General features: G+C 31.6%; 1 long non-coding RNA gene across 1 annotated transcript; it reads right to left on the reverse strand.

Moving 5' to 3' along the window:
- Window positions 1–6,247: 6,247 nt before the first annotated feature.
- LOC130901144 (uncharacterized) lies at window positions 6,248–8,116 on the reverse strand. The gene is made up of 2 exons (XR_009060250.1): window positions 8,006–8,116; window positions 6,248–7,755 (listed from the first exon to the last, which is right to left on the reverse strand). It is a non-coding gene; the product is annotated as an uncharacterized LOC130901144 (long non-coding RNA).
- Window positions 8,117–23,794: the final 15,678 nt, after the last annotated feature.

Consider the following 23,794-nt stretch of genomic DNA (forward strand, 5'->3'; position numbering starts at 1 on the left):
CTATGTTTCCAAAATAGTTCTCCTATTATCTTTTCATTTAGGATCGCATTTAATTTTCAATTCAAATATTTTAGACTTATATTATTATTCTTATCAAATTGTTTGTTAATTGTTTCATAATTAATCTCAATTTTCACATTTTCATTGTTCATTTCTCTTTTATCATATCTTTTCTTTCCATTGTTATATCATTATTTACTTCAATTATTTTACTGTTTAATTCAAAGTAAAAATTTTTAGCTAAAATGATGCGATCAGAGAAGTAAGCATCCTCTGAAAAACTGCACGATAACATGCTCGGCTTATTTCTTATTAATATTCAATCCCTAAGACACAAAACAGATGAATTGTATCTTTTACTAGAGGAGCTTAATTTTCCAGAGATTGTTGCTATCACTGAACATTGATCAAATAATAATGAGCCTGTTCTTGTCAAAAACACACTAGCCAGATTCAATAGAACTAATTTATCTCATGGAGGTACTATGATTAGGTCCGCAAACAACGACTTTCCTGAAATAACATAGTTTAATGATGTAATATCTGAAAAAATATTAGAATTTTCTATCGTCTACCACAAGACTTATGACCTCTTTATTATTTGTATTTACAGAAAACCTGATGCTTACCTGCATACTTTCTGTCTCAAAATACTGTCCTTACTGGAGTGTATATCTCAATATTGATTATTCCAGTTTGAGTGCTGATCAAGAATGTCTTCAGTCAGTTTTTTATTCTTTTGGTATGGTCATGTATACGGGTGAGTCTGAAGGAGCGCACCAAACTCTGGGAGTGTATTATACACGTGAAAATAATGTAGAAAAACACATATGTTCTTATCCGATTTTCATTTGTTTTCAAGTTATGGAGTAATTAAAAATGTTCATCTAGCCTTCCATTTATATCTGAATTTTAACATTATGGTCTGAAAATCATATCAGTTATTATTTTCAAACCACCTAATTTTCCTTTAATTATCAAAGTATGCCATGTTCGAGGCTCAAAGGCATTTGATAATTCTGAAGTTTTAATGATCGTTTTTTGTAAACGTATGGTGTGGTATGGTTGACAGTTATTTAATTGGCCCTTTCATGTTGGAGAATCGTCTCACAGGAGACAACTACCTAAATTTTTTACAAAATGAATTACAAAACCTACTATAGCAAAATTTTTGGTAAAATCCAATAATAAAAATGCTCTTTGCAAATTGGTTCGTATCTTTTCGGAAAAAAGTTTTCAAAACTTCAAGCACAGTTGACAAACAACTGACTGGAACATGCTCTCTGGTGATGTGGACTTCGACTTTTCTAGATTCATAAAAACACTAACTAATCTGGCATCTAATTTTTTCCCCTCAGGCGTATTAAAAATGAAATAATAAACCCTGGTTCACTAAAGGTTTACGTATATCTGCAAAGAACATGTGATCTTTATATCACCTAAGAAAAGTCTCGGATAGTGTCTTCTTCAAAAATTACGTTAAACTATACAGAAATATTTATCATAAGACATTAAAAGAAAAAAGATATTTATTATAATAGGAGACTCGCCAATTATCGTAATATTTCTAAAGAAATAAGGCTTCTTCATTGAGCATAATCTCTACTTCACTTGATAACCTCAATAATTACTTTGTGAATGTAGCCAAAAATTTATCAAATTCTATAACCCCTTCTCATGATCTGCTCTCATATCTCACTGATGCTAATGCAAACTTACACAATTTCTTCTTTTGCCCGTAGTTTTAGCAGGGCTTCGCAGTACAATTAATGACATCAAAAATAAATACTCATCTGAAACTGATGGACTTACATCAAAAATGTTTTCGAGCCTACCCGATTGCACATTAAATTATCTTACCACTTTAATTAACGTTTAGTTTGAAAATGTCACTCTTCCCAATTGCCTTGAGACGGCTATAATTATACCTCTGCATAAAGGAGAGGATAAAAATTAAGCATCGAATTATTGCCCCATTGCACTCCTTCCCACGTCATCTAAGATCATAGAAAGATTGGTGAAAAAGAAGCTTTTATCATTTCAGTTTTAATATAAAATACTTACTACCCATCAATTTGGGTTTTTAAGTAACAAATGGACAAATGATGCTATATTCTCCTTTCTTAATAATGTGTACTGTAGCCTAAACAGCCATCACTCCTCTGCAAAAATTGTTTGTGATTTTTCTAAGGCTTTCGATTGTGTTAATCAACAAATTGCAGTACTTCGGTTTCAGGAGAACACATCTTGCATTTCTATTTGCAGACGACATTAGTTTCTCTTGGAGCAACTCTGATCTCACAGCACTTCATAGGACCATATCTAGTGACCTAATCACCCTTAAATCATGGTGCGATTCTAGCCTTCACTGACTCAACATTTCTAAAATCAAAGTTTTATCATATAAAAATACATTACAGTCTTTTTTATTAAATAACACCACCATTGACGTCGTTGAATCTGTAAAATTCCTAGGACTGGTTGTGGTCAATTCCTTGAAATGGAATTGACCACTCTGACTTGAATTCCTTACATATTGCCACTTTATCTAAAGTTTCTCCTGCTTTGCGCTGAGATCAGTTTCCAAAGAACTGAACTTATCCACCTCTTAACAGTCTATTATGTCCTTATTGAGTCGTATCTCCGATATGCCTTTCCCTTCTGGAGTACTTGTGGTGCGACTCAATTTGAGCGAATCCTCAAACTACAAAAGAGAGCTTTTAGATATTTACTCGGACTAAACAGCAGGGCTCACTGCAGGGATTTCTTTAAAAGATGAAAAATTTTTAATCTTCCTTCCTTATTCACCTTTGCCTTCTACTCTGTAAATGACTTCTATTCTAATAATAATTAATTAACTCCGGGCATGCTGCACACTGGTTTAATTTTTGCAATAAACTCATTTACGACTTATATACAAATTATTGCCTATTACTATTACCTATAATTTTGTTACTCATTTTGTTCTTTTGTATCACTAATCATTTCTTTTACCATTATAATCTTTTCTTTCGAGTACCTTTCTGTTACATTCAATTTGTCTTCTCCTTCTTCAAATAATTTACCGAGATCCAGTTCTAATTTTTCGTTTATATTCCATTTAATAAAACGATGCTGAAACCTGAATTATATGCCCTCATAAAGAACTATAAGCCAAAATATAAGCGGTATGAAATAGATCAGCTTTTTCTAGAAGCAAATCATTACGTTGTGCGACCACCATATCATCCGGATTTGAATCCAATCGAATCGGTTTGAGCCGAACTCAAAGACTATATTGCAAATAAAATTGTACCTTTTAATTTTAACGATGTTATGCAACATTACGACGATTTTTTCAAAGAATTTTCTCCAGAGCAGTGGAAATCTCTTAGCAAAAGAGTGAAGAAATTTGAGGACGATTTCATGACGAATGAACGCATAATAGACATTATCGTAGATGATCTGGTTATTGATTTAAATGAGGGTAGCGACATTGAATCAGAACAGGAAGATGAAAATTGTAATCTTTCCGAAATCGAAGAACTATCTGACGAAAAATCCTACTACGACTGTATTAACGATTATATACATGAATAAATACAAATGTGTGAATTATATATTTAACTTTCAAAAATTCATGTTTGAAAACTTTACTAATATGTACTTAAAAACACAGTTTACAATTTTTAAGCGAATGAATTTAATTAATTTCACGATTGAATTAACTAACAATCATTGAATGAGGTAGATTCATTTTTGAATGAACAAAATTCATTGAAAGGTATTTTCAACAATATTTTATAGTAAAATAAACGCTGACACATGTTTACAAAATCTGATGTTTTTACGTCTTAATTTTTAGAATAATCTAGATTTTTCTGCATAGAACTAGCGGACGGTTTTGTCTAGAGGTTATTAAAACTACTTATTCAGTTTGCTCAGTCAGTAACTTTCGCACATTAATTTTATATATAACATAGTCTATTAATTCGGCATCAAATTTTGAGTATATTCGTAATTCCACATTAAAAGGATACCAAACGGCGCAATGATTTTATTGGTTGAAAAATGATTTGGTCAATTCCTCTCAGCAAAATAACGCCAAATGCTAGATTTGGCCAAAAGAAGTCATTCCAGAAAACCTCAAGGAAATATAATAGAAGATATAGTAGAACCCATTGGAAAATAAAAAGTTTGTTCATTAGACGTAAGCATTTCAATGAAATTAGCCTTATGCATTATGTCCCTCTTATATATATTTAACATTTTTGTGCATTAGTTATAATGGTCCCTCTTCATATTTCAACAAATCTCTCGACAAAGGCAGAAGACAGAATCCCCAAACTGCTAATTTAGGTTAGTACGAGTATTAAGTCAATAGGAGTGAATTAGTGTTGAATCGACGATATTGAAAGTATATACAAAAACTGGAAACCTATCATTTAAACAGTTCACTATACAAGAAGGTTTAAAGAAGAAGAGAATTTGATTCCCAAACTGTTGAATGTAAAAATGACCGATATAATAAAACAGGTAAAATATCAAATCAATTTTGAACGTTGTTTTTAGAATCCAACAAATTAAATATTTGTTGTTGTTGAATTGTTCAATTTTATCTGAGACACACTGTAGAGAAATGAATATAATAGGAATAAGCCTTGTTAAACATTTTATGATATACTCCGATCATTCAACTCATAAATTTTCAAGGTTGATTACTAAATACAAAATGAAAATTGATTTTTATTTTTTACAATTTAAATCAAGAGGTTTATACTCATCGTGACTATGTCTTCAGATTTGAACTGGCAGATTATTTTCATGTATAATTAAATATACAGATGGAGCAAAGCTGTTTTTTTATAGACATCTATATTTCAATGGTTACATTAAAATGTTAACGATCACCTTATTAGTGACCTTCAAAAGCCATAGAATCATTTTACCTAAATAGATTTTTAATCACGGTTAAAGCACGTAAGCGAAATCCAATATATTTGCATAGTGATTATCAATAGATTTAACATATTAGGTTGTATATTTATCATATTTTAATTTTCAAATAATTTCACTCAACTTTGTAGAACCTACGAATAGTGGAAGATTATACCTCCCGTATTTCCCACAAAAGCAGATGAACGAATATTCACGTATGTTGTCCAAATCATCTGAGATACTTTTTCATGTCATAGAGGTTGAACACACTCACCTATATTTCAGAATAATGTCCTCTAAACTGTATGCATACACCATATTTTCTGGATTCTGGTTTCATTCAGTCTCAGAGTTATTGATACAATTATGTTGATTACTGAGTCTATTGACTGTAAAGGTCTAATCAAAACATATTTTGATTGGATTATGTTGTTGTCTACCACAATCATCATTTGTTTAAAAAATGCGCTTATCTTTAGAACTTACTCTGTACAATTTTAGGCCTAGTTCCAACAAACTTATTCATTTATCGATAACAGTTGTAAACTAATGAAGAAAAGTGATGAATAATTAAAATAACAATAGACTTGCTCTAGCCTTTTTTCGAGCAAGATATCATTTATTTCTTATTGATAATATCTATTTAACATGACTGGTGCACACTGTATTCATTTTTTGGGTTTCACATGGTTTTTATTAGATTTTTATATTTTGAATTATTGTGGGTCAATGTAATATAGACTTATATAATTGAATTCTATAGTTCGAACGAAGTCTCCTAATGAGGGGAGACCGGGGTTGGAAGTCCCATTTTTTTTATTTTGCATGTATTTCTCCAACTATCTTGTTTATACATGACATTTTTATATTAACGGATAGTGTAATTATTCTAGTTTTAACGGAATGAAAGATTTTTTTCTCTAATATTACATGCCCTGAAAATATATTATTTTTTCGTGGAGAAGAGAAGTGTGACTTCTAACTCCGGGTCAGGGATGGTTGTCACAGTATTTGGAGTAAGTAGTCACATAATTAAAGTGAGGGCAATTCACAAAAATAAACACTAATCATAATTAAGTAATCATTTTTTATTAGAAAATAGAATCTTGTACATTGTATTAGTAACTTGTGAGTTCACAGGATCTGTAAATTAGTCAGAATATTCAGAATCACAATTTTGACAGTAATTGAGTGGTCCAGCTTAGTGAGCACAAAGTTTGAAACCTTGGCACTGGAAGCAAACTTCTCTAGACTTGCTAGCAGAGTAGGGTGACAAGAAAACTAAACAAAAATCTTCCTCCTCTTTCTCGTCTTCCTCATCGTCAACAAATTTCTTCTTTTTATTTCCTTTATCTTTTTCTTTTCTTTCTTCTCACTTAACACACGTATAGATACTTTTTTTTCTTTGCATCTTGTTCCTTCTTTCTCTCTTCTAAGTAAGTCTTCCCGTGTATCAGTTAGAATTGCTGATTTTCCTTTTCGTTTGTCTGCTCGCTGTAACTTACGTGGAGGTGAATTGGTAGGGGTTTCAAGGCTTGCGGTGATATAATTAGAGACGTTCTTGAAGAACTACTTGGTCCAGGAATTGCCATTTGTTCCATTGGAATTTGATTCTGCTTGTGGCAGTGAGCAGACAATCTTTTCAGGTGTAATTGCAGGAGCACTAATATAAGGGTTATCGTTTTGAGCCAGTGAAAGGTTCATTGGTCCCAAAGTTATGATCTTCAGCTTCAGGCGTTGAAAGACGATTAAGTGCAGAATTATTGTTTTGTTGAACGGCATCATTAGGTACAATTTCATCATCAGGAACCGTTACTAGTGATCTATCATTGACGAATGATGGCATAGAATCGTGGTCTTGAAATATGTCTGTTAAATGGACAAACCCCGCAGGCTTTATACCCTGTGACAATATTGGATGGTGAAACTACCAATGGGAAAGCCTGAGCCTTAGGGGCCCATAAACCGACCTATCCAAGGGTTGAAGGCGATGAGTACAGTGCGGTGGAAAAGATAGCATAACTATGCCATCTTCTTTTGCAAAGTTTAGTCCTTCGATGGATATATAAGAGCTGTGGTTGTCTAAAAGCAAGAGGCATGGATTTTCCTTAGTTGACTTTACCTGGTTATGAAAATGTTTCAAAAAAGCAACAAATAACTCTTCTGTCATCCAACCTGAGGGATTGCTACCACCTTTGCAGCCAATTGGTCCATCTCGTATGAAATAGTATTTAAAATGAACCCGAGGAAAAACAAAGAATGGTGGAACTGAATTGCCAACCGCCGAAACAACAGCAGCTAAGTGTGCCTCTTTCAGCCGAAGTAATAGCACCAACTTGCTTAAATCCTTTACTAACAACAACTTTGGCCGGTTTTGCACCGTAGTTACCCCAGTTTTGTCCATGTTCCATATGTCTTGTGGTTGAAGATTGGACCGTTTAATTACCGATTCTAAATTATCAAAAAAGCTTTTGTGGGTTAAAGCTCGCAGATCGAGCCATGCTAGTACGTACCTCCTTCGGAGACAACCCGAAGTAGACACTTGAAGCCAGAAGTAAGTATTTTTCCAGTTCTTCTTTTTGTTCATCAATAAATATTTGCCAATTCCTTTGGTAGCCTATTTTTGTGGATGGTCTTGAAATGGCTGTATTGTTGATCTCTTCAGAAGTGAACTTTTTACAATATCTAGTTATAGTACGGTAATTAATTCCAAAATCCTTCGCAACAGACCTTATGGACTTGGCATAAATTTTAACTTCCCTCGCCGCACGCAGCATCAATGAAGCTGAAACAAGCTCTCGATTGATCTTCCTCTTGTGAACTCGTGGCATGTTGAAGCTAAAATAAATAAAAGTCTATTTAGAAAAACTTAAATACCAATAGAAACAAAAACGTATACCAGGGGCTGACCACTATCCCAAAAGTTCCTGTGACAAATAGCCCCAACACACGTTTTAGAAAAGTAACCTCCAAAAAAATACTTGTCAAAAGGTATTGAAAAAACTATATCACGGTGTGATAGAAGACATATTTCTTATCATAAAACACATTTATTGTTCATTATTATAGAAAGTTTAAGTATACTTACGAGACTCGATCCGGAAACACAAAAATTTACTTTTGATGTGCGAAAAAAATAAACGTGCATATCACCGTCACAGCATATCGGAGCGCACTGTCGAGAGGTAGGGAGGGAAGTGTTGGTATTCCGCTCCTACGACGCAATTCAATGTACTCATTTACTGGTTTGTTTCTCTGTTATGGCCGCTGAGACTGTTAGAATATATGGAACGCAACCAATTTTTATTTAACTGTCAAATGTTGTTAATGTAAGTTGACGTCTGTCAATCGATCTTATCAATCTTGCTTTTTTATGTGTTAGACTGAAATTACAATAAATTGTTTGTACTGAAAATCTTATCAGTTATTATTTTCAAACCACGTAATTTTCCTTTGGAGACAACCAACTCGTGAGACAACTATACCCGACCTCCCCTATATAATTTTAATCTAATCTTATTATTAATAACCTTAAACGAAGATCCCATGTTATTAAGGAAATCAGATTATACGGTTTTGATACAAATAAGTAAAAGTAAGTAAATCAGTTCTGGTGTAGAAATCAGTACTGATAACTACTAGAAATTAATTATTACTTAAAAAACCATTCAATTAGCCGGAATAATCTGAATGAATTTTCACTCAGACTTCAAAGTCCATACGGTTATATAGATATGCATATTCACTTTCTTATAAAGTCAAGCTCCTTTTTATTTTGAAAAGCTTAAATATTTATCATAACTTATTAACTATTTTTTCCTCATTATGAAAATTACTCTTGCAAAAGATTATTTGTATCAACTTCCTATAATACAAATATTTGCTTATTTCAACCCCTTTTTAGAGAAGGGTCATATTGCACGTCTCATATATAACTGTGAGTAAACAAACTCTATGAAAGCTGCTTACATAATACATATATTTGACTAATTCTCTTGTGTTGTTTCACGTGTGAACAAAATGGATAATAGATAATGATTATATATTTAAAATTTTTATAGCAGATTTTATTAAGAATCCTGGCTAAAAATCGCTCCTAAATTGATATTCAGGTTTAGTGCAAATGACTTTTTGAATACGTTGATTCAATGACAACAAATAATTTTCAAGTTTTTACTTCGTGTAATGGTATTAATGTATAATATTCACTTTGTTGACATCATGCGAGTTTGGTACATAAATTGTTTGAGTGATCATTCGTGCATAGAATCAATATTAGCATTTATTATTGTAGCAGAGCAGCAACTTTGTTGTGTTTGTGCCCTAATTCTTATGTGTTCATCATTTAACACGCCTAAAATGTTTACTTCTTATCCTTTATATTGGACTATTGATGATTTGAGTTTCTGTTTAAGACTAGGCGCCATGAGCACATTCATAAGCACGAAAAAGCTATAAATGATGAAAAAAAAAACTAATTTTGAAACAGAAGGGACCTAAAATCGAGAACATTTAGATACATATATATATATATATATATATATATATATATATATATATATATATATATATATATATATCCAAAAATATGGTATTCGTTTACGTAAAATAGTACGTATTCGCCAACGGCAATGTTCTCATGGAACATTATCAGATTATTATTCAGAGACCGTAGCGCACCCAATGCTTTATTTTAGCCTTATGTGGTGTAACATTTAAATGACTACATTAGTTCATTTTTGCAAAGCAATTAAATATACAGGAAGTTTTGTGACCTCTTTAACTGAATCTGAAACGATCAGAAAACATTGTATGATAAATAAAAAAGGAAAGATCACCTCAATAATGTTTTTGTATTCAATATATACAGTGATTTAGACAATTTTCAAATGTTTTTTCGATTCTTCTTCACAGAAATGTTAACAGTTGTTTAGATAATAGTAGGTTTATTTGGTAGGATATGATATTATTTATGTAATAAGGTATTATTGAAAGTTCTATATCAATAGGATTTTTGTTTCAGATATGATTAAATGAAAATAAAACAAGGTTTGAGTTTTAACATATTTTTTACTGTCTAATGTGAATTTTATAACAATATATTTCGCCATTGCTAGTAAATGTAATCTGAGATACTTAAATAATTTTTACATTAAAAATCTAAATCTAAATTAATAGCGCTCGTATCAACAAATTTGTTTGGAAAAACCTTTTGTAAAAATGGTTAATACGAATAAGAATAATATTGCAACCATGCCAATCAAACTGTTTTACCTTCACTGAGTCAAAAGTACATTTTACTTCTTATGTCAAATTTATTATAAATAAAACGAAACGTGACGAAATTTGAAAACAACTTCAAACGCATTACTTACAATATATATATATATATATATATATATATATATATATATATATATATATATATATATATATATATATATATATTGCTCCTATCTACCTTCTTTTCCAGTGCTTTTTCTATTCTGAGCTTCTCCGTCCCCACTTTAGTGAACTTATTACCTATTTCATTTCCCTTCACTCCGGTGTGTCCCGGAATCCATTGTAGGGTAACTTAATTTTTCTGCCGATCAACTTTTCTAGACAATCCCAAATGGATTTTATGATATTGGAGCTTAGAGCTCTAATGGATGCTTGGCTATCGGACAGGTTGATTATCTCCTGTTCGCGATAGTTCCTTTCTAGATTCAACTGGATACATTTTTCCACAAATGTCTGCTTGGAAAATGCTTTCAGAGTGTTTGGTTCTGGGTCCGTACACTTCTATTCTAGTTTTGTCTGTTGCTTTAGATCCGCCTATAACCAAACTTTTCCGACACATTATCCTGATGCATATCCCAGATTTGGTCATTAATTAAGAACAGTTTTTCTTTGGTGATTCCGACTCTGAACATTTTATGTGATGTTTTCCCTGCCATGCTTTTCAGTTCACTATGTGGAGAGGTGGGAGATTTAGAATCACTTCAGTTCGGCATGATTTCTCATGACCCTGGTTGCACATAAGCTATCCAGTCTTTCTAACTTGTTCCTCGTGTTAGTCAGACAAGTTTTAGTACCCCAAACCACTACTCCATATTTGATCTCACAATTTCCGTGTAGGATCTTTGTGTTACAACCCCAATTCCTGCCTGCGAAGTTTCTGCACACCATCAGGGCTTTTGTGGCGTTAGTGATTATCTCTTTTTCAATTTTATTATCTAGTGTGAGTCCAAGATATTTCCCCTGTATTTTCCAATCGATTACTTGCCCGTCTATGTTGATGGGCTTGATGTTGAGTTTTTTCTTCTTAGTGAAGGTAATTAGGTAGGTCTTATTCGGATTGACGTTTAACCCCTCGGATCGACACTACCTTTTTTTATAGTTGAGTCCTTTTTTAACTATGTCACAGAGTATATTCTCAAAGCATCCTTACACGTAAATGACTATCTGCATATCTCTGACAGGATTTTTGCTTTTATGTATAGGGCAACTCGATTCGTATACTATACCCACCCTTATGAGCTGACCATTACTTTCGTTCTTCCAGTTCAGGACTTTCCATTGTGAGATGTAAGTCTCTCATTCTGCGCTTCTCTTAGCTGTGCTTTCGGGATACTTTCTCTCGCACACGTCGTTAACTCAGACCCTGTCAATCCCGCAAGCTGTGGAACCTTTTCACGTAACTACTTAACTGACTGTTGTGTTTCCCAGTAGACCAGAATTGGTCCCGGCCGAAAGTGGATGCCTCTAAACTCTTATACTCCTATTCAGAGAACATCTTATTCACTAGTGCCTCCTCCACCGAAAGTTGCTTGTCGGCACTGAGAACAGTCTCAGGGAACGCCTTTGGTGGAATAGCCACTCTCACGTGCTTGACAAGAGCCGCGTTTGTACCCTTCTTAGAGTTCGAAACTGTGTATTTGCCTGCTTCTTCTCTTTTCTTTTTCTCCAGATTTTGGGTTGGGGTAGTCCATTTCCCGTGAGGTATTCTCATTTGGGAGGTGGAGGGTTTCTTAGTTTTTTTATATCACTTGACCTCCACTAATCATTTAAAGTATAAATAGCTTTATTGCTCAAGCGTGTTTCTAGCCCAATTCAAATTTTTGTAAGGTTAATGAATATGGTAATATTTATAATTTTCATATTTCTATAATTTTCACCATTGGATGGGAGTTTGAGCAAATATTTTTGATATTTAAATTGAAAGCGTTTGCATCCATAAATAGAATGGTGTGATGTAATACTAATAATAGTAATTATATAATTGTAACAATATGTCCAATTAGTAAATATTTACCAATTCAAAAACTACTACTACTACTATTAACTGTAACTGAGATAAACATTTAAATTAGGGGAAGAAGAGAGGGAAATTTTAGACAATATAAGAATACAGTGGTATCAACAGAATATTATCGCTACATATACCAGATTCTAATCATCTAACTAAATTCTATGAGCAAGTAATACCTTCGCAGTTGTGCTACTTCTCACAACCCTGAATCAGTTGTTGCTAGATTATGCATTAAAAGGCGAGACAGCGGTCAGGACTTAATCAAGTTTCACGCAGCCTATCAGCATGTTATTATAGGAGTAGGAATTAATGAGGAACCCGTTAAATTATATAAAGCTATTAAAAGATAAAATTCGAGTAGGGCACAGTATTACAATCAAAAATACCAGCAAAAATCATAGAACAATACCAGAAAATGCTCTCAGAAAACAAGTTAGTCATAAAACAAATGGTAGATAGTATAGACTTTGTGACAAGATAGAGGAACATACTAGCAACTTACCAGATGTAGCCTGAAGACATCCATTGGTCTGTATTCAACGCAATATATCTATAGTAACAAGTACATCAATGTTATGTGAGATACTGTAGTAATAAGTGAGAAGAAAATACTGGGAAATACACTGGATATACACAAAAAGTGGTGCCCCTTATTATTGGAGCATTGCGAATGATGTAACACAAATTTGAAAATATAAATAGATACGATTCCAGGTGAACAATTCATGTATGAGGTGAAAACTGTTCAAATAATAAGATATGTGATTAACTTAACATCTTAACTTGTTAAGAGCTGATATTCATTCATTTTACTGCCAATTCTAGAGCAAAGCAAAAATAAGCAATTTTAATAATAATTATATATTCACAGAAATTCCTAGGTTTTTCTTTCTATCCAATTAATTGTTTTCCCTGTGTATACTTCGTTCAAAATGCAGGCGACTTTAAAATTTCTTAAAGATATTTTGATATATTTCAAATGATTCTGATACAATACTCACTCTTTTAAATTATCCCTGTTTATATTTTATATAACCGACGTCTATGATTGGAATGAAACTTGACTGGACACGGGACTGGCTGAACCGGTTATGCTAATGTTGGTGGTAACGTTCGATCTGATGTTTCTCCGTTTCGTTTGCGGGATCTCAACCACAAAAATTTATATAAACTATGTTAACCTGCTGTTAATTAACCGAAGGTTACTTTGTATCCTGCCTGAGTTCTTAGAGCTGCCATCATAGCGCAATATCGCGAATTTTAAATTCCTCAAAAATTCATTATCTATCTAATTAATTATATATATTTCGTACCATGATGCAGATTTGCAATTTTTCAAAAATTTTAAATTGGATCAAAAATATGATTCCATTTTATAGACAGTACAAGGAACAAAGTAAAAAATATTAGGGGCCAATACTTATGAAAGTGGGTGTATATTTTCTAATGATCATTGGTATACAAAAAGTTAACTCCAGCAGGTTATCTAAAATACTAATAGAAGTATAATATTGAAAATAAAAGAATGGTAAAAATTTCTAAATATGATATTAAAATAGTAAGAGGCGCTTCTATGCCAAAACATAGAAAGAAGGCAAATTCCAACCAAAATAAAATTAGCTAACAAAATTTAAATTTTTCACTAATTTTCAAATTTACCATAAAATTTTTGTCAATAGCTTGAATTACTGTTTTTGATTTTCATCAATTAAGCGTATATATTAATCGATAACAGGCGTGTTAGATTGGTATCTAAAGTTTTTGCGTTAAAAGTAGTTCAAAGAGTTTAAACAATCCAAATAATTTTTGCGGAGAATAAAATGAGAAATCATGGGTTCCCAATTGTGTTTTCAAATCGTATTTGGAATATTTAAGATCATGGAAAAATTGTAAAAGAAGTGCCTTTAAATTTAAACAATTAAAATTGAGCTGAATGGCAGTATCCAAGTACTAGGTGTGTTCAACGTCCAATGCAGCGCTCACCTGACTCTTCAGTGCTTGAGAATATATCTGAACCCTAAGAACAAGACATTGAAGAATCAAACTGATTCTGATTTGGAAAGTATATCAAATGAGCCAAAATACTTCTCTCAAAATGAATTAGATGTTCTTGAAAGAAATTTAAATCTTTCTAAACAAGTTTTGGAATGGTTAGCATCAAAATTGTTTTCCTCAGACACTAAAATAAGTTTTTAACATGATAAGGATAAAGCCATAGCTGTAGATAAAAATAGGATTGAAACAATATGAGCTAAACGACTATATTATGTTTTCTATTATACAATGGAAATAAATACACTGAACTCCCTTTCGCCCACAGTTACAAAAAGAAATATAATACAAATTTGTCTCGATACAAAAATGGAAAACATTCATTTCGGTCAAGAAAGTAGTAACACTAAATTTTCCTGTTTTATATATTTTGAAGGCAGTAAAGCTAAACAAGAGAACTGAGTAACAAAAAGCAGGAAACTGTTCTGTTCTGTTATTACTAGATGAAAACGGAAACTGATTTTCTTCCATTTGCAAAAAATTTCCTCAGATCAACATAAAAAATTGAAGCTGGTATTTTTGACGGCTCCCAAATTAAACAACTTAGGAGAGACCGTCGATTCAGAAATTCTATGACTGAGTTGGAAATAAAGACTTGGACAACTTTCATCTCTGTGATGTAGAATTTTGTCGGAAATAAAAAGTCTGATAATTATATTGAGCTTGTAAAAAACCTTCTGCTACAATTGCAAGATATGGTGTGAAATTATCTTTATTATCTTTATTATCCTTCTATTTTTCTCCCTAAAAAGTTTTATGATAACTGTGATCCAGAGAAGACTAAATATTTTTCGATAATATTTCCCGGTAGAGCTTTAGCAACAATTAATTAAAACATGGCAAAAATTATTTCAATCATAACAACGCATAAAGCATCACAAACTAGTATCAATTAAGCTTCAAAATTTGAAGCAATACTATATGCATGGAAGTATATAGGTACACGAAAAAATGCTTGAAAGTGGGAAATTCTTTTTAATAAAAAATTCCGAAGTTATGAATAATAATAGTAAGTATATATTATAAAGGGATGGCACCCAGATTGAAACTAATCACGAAGAAAGTATTATTAACGCCAAAGAGTATCTACCAAAAGTGATTTTGAATATTTTGAATATAACATGCTCAAATTGTCCATCATGTTATCGTTATTTTAATATTTAATATTAAATGGCCGACCAATATATCCATAACACGTTTTCTTCCTAAAAATGTAGTAAATAATCAAAAGTTTGGAAAAATATCTTTTATTCTATATTTGTTGGAAATTGATTTTTCATAGAGCTATTTCAAATAAGTTTCAAGTAGGTTTTTTATAAATAAAAGTTTTTAATCTGAACTAACGAATATTTCATATTCCATTTGATAAAAGCTATTTTCTCAAAACCAAAAAGCGTTATTATACCATTGAACGTCTCCCAAATTAATTTCTGAAAGGGTAAAATTATATTATTATTGACTGATGCTTGGTATTCATTTCACTGGGCATATATTTATTCTGAACAAGCTATGCTTTTCTAACACTGCTATTCCACAAAGAAAGGAATATATCATGCAACAACCGTACAATCCCGATAAACAAACCACGTACTTTGGAGTCGCTACACACTTTCATTAGTAATTATCATGCTTTATTGAACTCATTAGTACCCATTGTTTCTCTTTATAATTGACTGCGCGCCCTATTTCTATAGATGGCATTTTTGATTTTTTATATTTCATTTGAGCTCATTGATTAAAACAGCGGAGAAGTGAGGAAATTTCACCTCCTTTTCGAAAAATGTAAGAAAACTTTTGTCTGAAAATCGCTACTTTCTGCTTTGAATCCTGCAAATCTCTAATTAGAGGTGTAAATGAGAATTGTCTAGTTAAAGATAGAAATCGTCAAAATCCCTTAAAATGACATTTCTATATCAACGTCTCTTTTATTATCATTTCCATTTTTTTTTTGAGTAAAATTTGCTTGATAGGCATTTAAGGACATATCTATAACGAGTTGAAAATATAAAATCTCCACTAAAATCCAGCATTCTCATTTAATTTAAAGAATTTTTATAAAAAAATATGAGTAGAACAATTTCAAAATCCAAAATTCATGGAGATATAATTACTAATATTATAGAATTGAGAAAGATAGTATTTCATATTTATTATGCATCATATACAATACATATTAATTTACATGACCTATTCTTAAAATTTTTAGGAATAATTCATGTTAGTGATTCGTTTAAAATATGCCTCAAAATCTCCGTCACTGGTTTATCAAGAGCGAGCTCGTATCGACGGCTAAAGTCAGCCTCCCGCGCTCAGCCATTGTGCCAACCACTAACCACTATAGGAATGCGGTCTCTGTCTTCGTTTAGGCTGTAAACGTAATGTGGTTCAATGCAGCCCAAATGGACATGAATTTCAAACCGACCGATGCGGTATTCTATACGGAAGAATCGCCCTTCTACGTCGACAGTGCTTTAACTTTTTTTAACATTATTTTTTAGTTACCCAATACAATTCATTGTAGTAAAAGCAATTAACAGGTTTTCTTATGTTCAAAACGATGAGACTATACGTGATGAAAAATATAGTAAACGTAAAGCATACCATTTACTTTGAATTGTGATTTCACGAAATTCCATTATGCGGTCATGATCACCTTCAAATAATTCACGTGTGGAGTTATTGTATAAGGACAAAACTTATTCTTCTTAATAACGTTACAGATGAATTCTACACTATTAACATTTTGCTACATCAGATACGGTCTTTCGTCGACCAGTTTTAGGGCGATTTTTAGTTGAACCTATTCTCTGTTAAGTTTCACAATTCCCCCAACTGGTGTTTTGGTAATTTGGTTGCTATTTAAATACATATCATTAAATATGTTTTTTTTTTAATATACAGCACTTTTATAATCTACTCTTTGCTAGTGGAATAGTTCTTTATCACATTTTTAATTAGAAGGATGTTCAGATAGTTATGAATTGTTTGGCTACTAACGTACCAGTGGGCTCTACTCAACATGCCCTAAGTACTTGACATTTGATTTTATCAGAATAGGAATATTATTGATGAACATTTGTGGACAAACAGATTTTCTTGCTGTAAATATTATTTGCTATTATTTACTGACATTGACGTTAATTCTCCACTGATGGAGTCAGTTTTGTAACAAATTTTGATAATTTTTGTACTTTTTTGCGGATACAGTTAGATATCCATCTGTTGCCATGATTGCCGAGTGCAGAAATGGGCCTAGAACCCTGAGGTATTCCAGATTCTATCGTATGGTAATTTGAGTAGGTATCTTCAACATTGACTTGAAAGTAGCGGTCGGTCATACACGATTTTAAAATAAAGTATACTTGTTCCGTTAAATATAGTTTCAGTCTGTAGAGAAGACCATCATGCCAGACTCTGTCGAAAGCCTGTTGTAGGTCGAGAAGTATTTCAGCACACACTTTTTTTTCTTCTACGGTTGTTTTATTTATATTAACTATCCCTTTTGACATTATTGGGAGAAGGCTTATAGGACGATACGAGTTAGCTTCTGTTGCGGATTTGCCAAGTTTTTTAATCATAACCTGGACATACTTCCATTGTATTGGATAGTATCGGAGGCGTAATATACTATTACAGATTACTGTTAACAGCATCACGGCTTTTCCTGGCAGCGTTTGTAGTAGTTCCCCTGTTATTTGATCATATCCAGGAGCTTTTCTTGCGATTAATAAGTTTTGTTTGTTGTAGAACATCTGACGGGGTAAATGTCATCAAAGGTAGAGATAATTGGCATGATGCTTCAAGATAACTTTTTATATTTTCATCGCTATCATTCGTACGAGCCCATGTCATATCTGATTTCAGTTAAGGTGAGTTGCTTACTGTCGGTCGATTAAGTTTTTTTGTAACTTTCCAAATGGAATGATCTTCACGAGAAAGGCTCGAAACATGAGTCTGGAAGAATTCATTATTTGCCTCATATAGTGCTCTATTTATTCTGTGACTTATTCTGTTGAAGTATGTTTTGTTCAAAAGATTTCTAGTGTGTTGCAATATACATCAAACTCTTCTTTTTTCTCCTCCAACTTCTCTTATGTGAAGGATAATCTTATAGTTTTCTTGTACACTTATTTGGCTTGTGGTGTTGCTTCCCACCCTGCTTATTGTATAACTACAGTCTACAACTTGCTCAATATCTTGAATCTCTTCTATTCTGGTATATAGAATAATGTTTGTATTTATTAGATATTATTTGTTAGCTTAGGTAGTGTTGTTCTCCATATTACATGTGTGCTTATAGTTATTATAGGGCTATGATCTGAAGTTAAATTGACGTTTGACTATTTTACACTGTGGATGTCACCTATTCCTTTTATTATAGCAAAGTCTGCCAGATCTGGAATCTTTTGACGTCCGTAGACCAGTATGTTGGCTCACCCTTTGATAGATCAGGTTATTTTGTTGCAAAATAGACATTAGCGCTCGACCTTTAGGTGTGTTTAGTTTGGAACCCCATGTGGTGTGTTTGTTTGGCGTTTTAGTCTCCTACAACTAGAAATTTTGAACTAAAAGTTTGAATGAAATGACGATATTCTTTACTTGATATAGAATGTGTTGGAGGGCTTAAATTGCTGCTACGATGAGAGGAGAAGTATTTGTTTTGAGTTTAATTATTTGAATTTTATCTGTGATATAAGGCTCAGTGCATAATGTTTAATATTGGATTTAATACTAACAGAAGATCCTGCACGTGCTCCTCCATCAGGATGGTTTGCGTAGTACACAGTATAGTAAGGTATTTCAATAATCGTTCATTGTATGTTGTGACAAAAATTAAAAGGATATCTATTTTATTTGTTTTTGAAAATAATGAAATATTTTGTTTTGGTTTAAAAGTTCAGAAAACATGTTTTTGGCGATGATGGCGACTCTATAACTGACTCTATCTCCCCGTCACAGTGTGTACAACTTGCTAGTGAGTTTTTGGATTATTACAGTCTTTTGGTTTTGTGCAATATGTTTTAGTATGACCAAAATCTTGGGATCGTATGTATTTGGTGTTGAGAGAAGTTCATCTCCTCTTTTTCTTCCCAACCTTTCTATATAAATTTGTGGCTCTCTTCATTCATTCGCTCCAGATGACCGAGACACTGTATTCGTTTAGTTTTATTAACATTTATTATGCCTTTTTCTGCAGAACTTACTTAAATCTAAATTACTCCTAGGTTCTCAAATATACTTTATTGGTCCATATATTTTTCTCAGAATTTCAGTAGGGATAACGCTTCTTATTTCTTTCGTTTGCATTTTTTCTTCATAAACAAATTTTTAATAATTCCAATTCAAACGTTTAAATCTTTAGAACTACTTAATATTATGATGTCTTGACTTGATTATGAAAACTAGAATTGGTTTTATAATACTGTTTTAGATAAAGGTAATAAAATTATATGTACAGGATATTCGTGCATTAATAAAAAAATATAGTAATGTTATTAGTTTCTCTGAGAAAAGTAGCTGAGAGATTATATTTATAGGGTGGCCAACTTTAGGTGAGGTGGCATTTTGGGGTCACTTGCAGTCGATTCAGAATGTAGCTCAGGTTTTTGATGTATTCTGAAGTAATTTTAATCGAATTTTGACATCTAATAGATTTACCCATCTGAAATACGATTGGTACGAGATTTAAAGAAACTGCCAGCTTGAACTAATACATTAATCTGCTATACAATACATGTATTTTCCACTACCTTTTATTTAGATGGTAAGTAAATAGACACTATTGTAAATTCTGGAGTGAAATTAACAATTATTTGTTGTAAGTCATGCCCAAATGCAAATATAGACTTACTTCCCAGTTTGGAGTACCATCTGTTTATTTAACCAAATGCAGCACCACCACATTTTATTGTACTTGATTCTTCACTTTTTGAATAATGGCAAGTTCAGTCATCTGTTCAAATCCTTTAGATTTTGTTCTCCAGGATCACTTGAAATTGATGGTATTTTTAAAATAAACTCATTTTATAGAAAATTTACGTCAAGAAATAAAGCAAACTTGATGTTTTTATTTTTAAAAAACGCATTAAAGTATTTTTTCAGATTTATGGATTAGTATTATGAGAATATATTTTACCATTTTCACAAATATCTGCAATTAGTCAATATTAAATGTAAGATACTTTTCATTGATTATTTTATTAATTAAAGTACATTTGATTTGGTACAAAAATATTTATTTAATCAAGATCTGAATAAAATCGTTCTCAATGATCATTTGAAGACTAAAAAGTAACACAAAACGACCTCCTGTCTATTACGGGGATCCCGCCTATAAGAGGATTCCTCTTCTGCCCGCGGCCATTCTGACTGGTTGTTCTCTTAAGTTAGACAGATGAAAAAAGAAACAAGACACACGATTGTTACAAGCGTTTGATGGCTGCTTGCTAGGTTGTTGGGTTCTTTGGTATGTACCATGGTTGTACATACCAATACTTGGATGGGATTTCAAATGATTTCTCAATAAAGAAGTGCATGTCATTTATATGAAAACACACAAAAAACCATAGTATTTTCAATTTCCGTTTAATTTGAAAGAAAATATATATATATATATATATATATATATATATATATATACATATATATATGAATATTTAAAATTGGATGTATGTGATTTAGAATGTTTTAGAATAACACGTTTATATATGTATGTAGTAGTGTTTAGCAAAGATTAATTAGTATCTTGGAAATTTTTTAAATATTCTACAGTACTGTTGAATAGTCTAGAAAATTCTAAAATAACCTAGAATAACACAGAATGGTGGAGAATATTCTAAAATACTATAGAATATTCGATAAAATATAAAACGATACAAAGTTACCAAAAGAATTATAAAGAATTATATTATCTGTTTGAATAGCTAAGCATCTAAATTCAGGATCTGATGTTTGGATAGATCTATCAGCTAAACTTATAATCACTGATCTTTTTGTGACATAGGATGACACGAATAGAAGTTCAAATATCTTAAGAACCAAGTTGGTTTTTAGTACTATTCTGTTTTCATGTTATTGTTAATTTTATGTAATGTGACAACAAGAAAACTAATTTTATTATATCGATTTCGAATGTGAATTGATGTTTCTTAGGATGAGAATTAGATTTTTTATTTTTTTCCAATTTGATTTTCTAATGCAGCAGTAATGAAATCATCTACATAGAGAATGAGAAAACCAAGAAAATATACGCATTTGATAAATTTAGTATTTAATTTGTATATATTTATATCCAAAAATATTGAACCCATTTCCAAAAGAAAAAACAGATATTTTTGATGCTTCTAAGAATACTCACTTTAAAATACAATTAGTAACATCACTTTTCTATAAAGTAACCTCAAAATTGCTAATTAGCGATTTCGGTGCGTACATCTTGTGTACAATTTGGAACTTTCTCTTAATGAACAATGTACTATAAACCTCAATTCATTATTATGTCAAGATAATAAGCAAGCACTGCTAAACATTAACATGATAATGTCAGTTACCCCGAGTTATTCCAGAATAATAAATAGGTACACCAGTGACATGAATATTCTCTCGAAATATTAACCTGAACTACTAAAATTATTATGTTAAGCATAATAAAACTCGTCAGTTTATAGTTCATACTTATTGTTAGTATTGCGTCTTAGCTGAAATTATTAACTAAAAAATAATTTCGATTGTGTCATATTGAAAAAATATGTGTCAATTGCTACCACAATTACAGTAAATACAAAAATTTAACAAAAATGTACAAAAAAGAGTGAGTAGCAAAATCTAAAAAAACAACGAAATTATTTATTTCTTGTTCATATCGTCAAAAAACATCTTGTTTTTTGAGAGAAAATGAAATAAAGCTTTATCTCAGCGCCTAAAATCGAAAACGTTGGTTGCTCTTGATTTTTAAGTTTTTAATGAGCTAACAAATTGTTTAATATGGTATATTCAAATGAAATAGACAAGATTAAAATTTTACAAATAATTGGACATGAAGATAGCCTCATAGCAAAGTACCATGAGTAAAATGGAAGACAATTTAAGAAACTCGAACATGTGTAAAAACAAGTACTCATCAAGACTGCAATTTCTGGGATACTTGAAAAGTAAATATTTTAAAATGTAGGAAATTGGAAATATTGACAAGTAATGCCAGTTCTTACTCTTGTCAATTGAATAATATTAACAATACGATGGAATCTTATTATTCAATAGTCATGTCAAAAGTCACGTCAAAAGTAAATCGTACTACATTATTTGGGCATAAGTATGAAGTGCGATGCTTCTATAGTGATGTGAACTTCTATCTTCACTTCTGTTTGTTTCATGGTAAGTCAACATATTCAATATTAATCAATAACGAAATGACCTTGCAAATATTTCAAATTTTGTTTTGTGTAATATTATACATATTTTACAACAACCCCTTCAATTTTTAACAACATTCTACCTAGTAGGGCACTTTACCAAAGCATCTGTTTTTATAAGATTAATAGCGAAGGGACACTTGTGGTGTGGTCGAAGAAACTGACCAGTGGGTTAACGTTGAGGTTTTTTTTTAATATTCAAGGTAGGATAAAAGTATGCAGGTAGCACAGTTGGTGACGTCACTTCAAAGTCATAGTCGCTGACCTGTAGGTTTAGAAGGGATACTTATCTATTTAAATATAAAAATTTCTTTATGATTGAAATTGTGATGGTGCTGAAAAGAAAATTTAATGGTACCTAAATTACGAATATCATGATATAAAGAATTTTGATATGAAAAAAAGTGGAAATATTAATATGACATGATTTGTTGTTTTGAAGGATTGATTTATTTTTGTGTAATTCGATTGAAATCAAAATAATTTTATCTTGTCTCATTCTATTGTTTGCCAGAACTTAGTTTTCACTATTATGCTTACCTTCTTTTTTTAATACTTCTAAAACTCTTTTCTTCGATATTAGTCTTGATATACGCTCCTAATTTTTTCCAATATTCATTTTCACATATTTTTTTTTATTTTCATTGAATATTAGATTCGCGGCTTAGTTGACCCTGTAGTTCATTAGTATCCCAAAGTATTTCTCTTGTCGATGTACGTTTCTTCCAATCTATAACGGAGTAATAACATAGCCTTATATTCTTAGTGATAGATCCAATTTGATGTCTTTTCCAGAATTCTTAACAACCCTTAATAAGAATAATAATGTTCTTCTTTATATTTCAATTATCAAATCCTTTTATTTATCTGCACGCACTTGCTCATTCCAAATCCTTTACTATATCTTTAAATATGACTAAAGATTTGCAGTTAATATGTGCTAATAGTTCTTAGACGTATTTTTTTCAATTTAATTAGTTTTTTATATGCTTAGACAGAAAAATACTGTCTAAATTCTACTTCCAACATATTTTCAAATATCTTTGATAAATGCCATATTTATTTTTTTTCATACTTTTATTTGTATAAATAATCATTGACTACTTAATATTGATGAAAA

This window comes from Diorhabda carinulata, chromosome 1 (genome assembly GCF_026250575.1).
Source record: "Diorhabda carinulata isolate Delta chromosome 1, icDioCari1.1, whole genome shotgun sequence".
NCBI lineage: Eukaryota > Metazoa > Arthropoda > Insecta > Coleoptera > Chrysomelidae > Diorhabda > Diorhabda carinulata.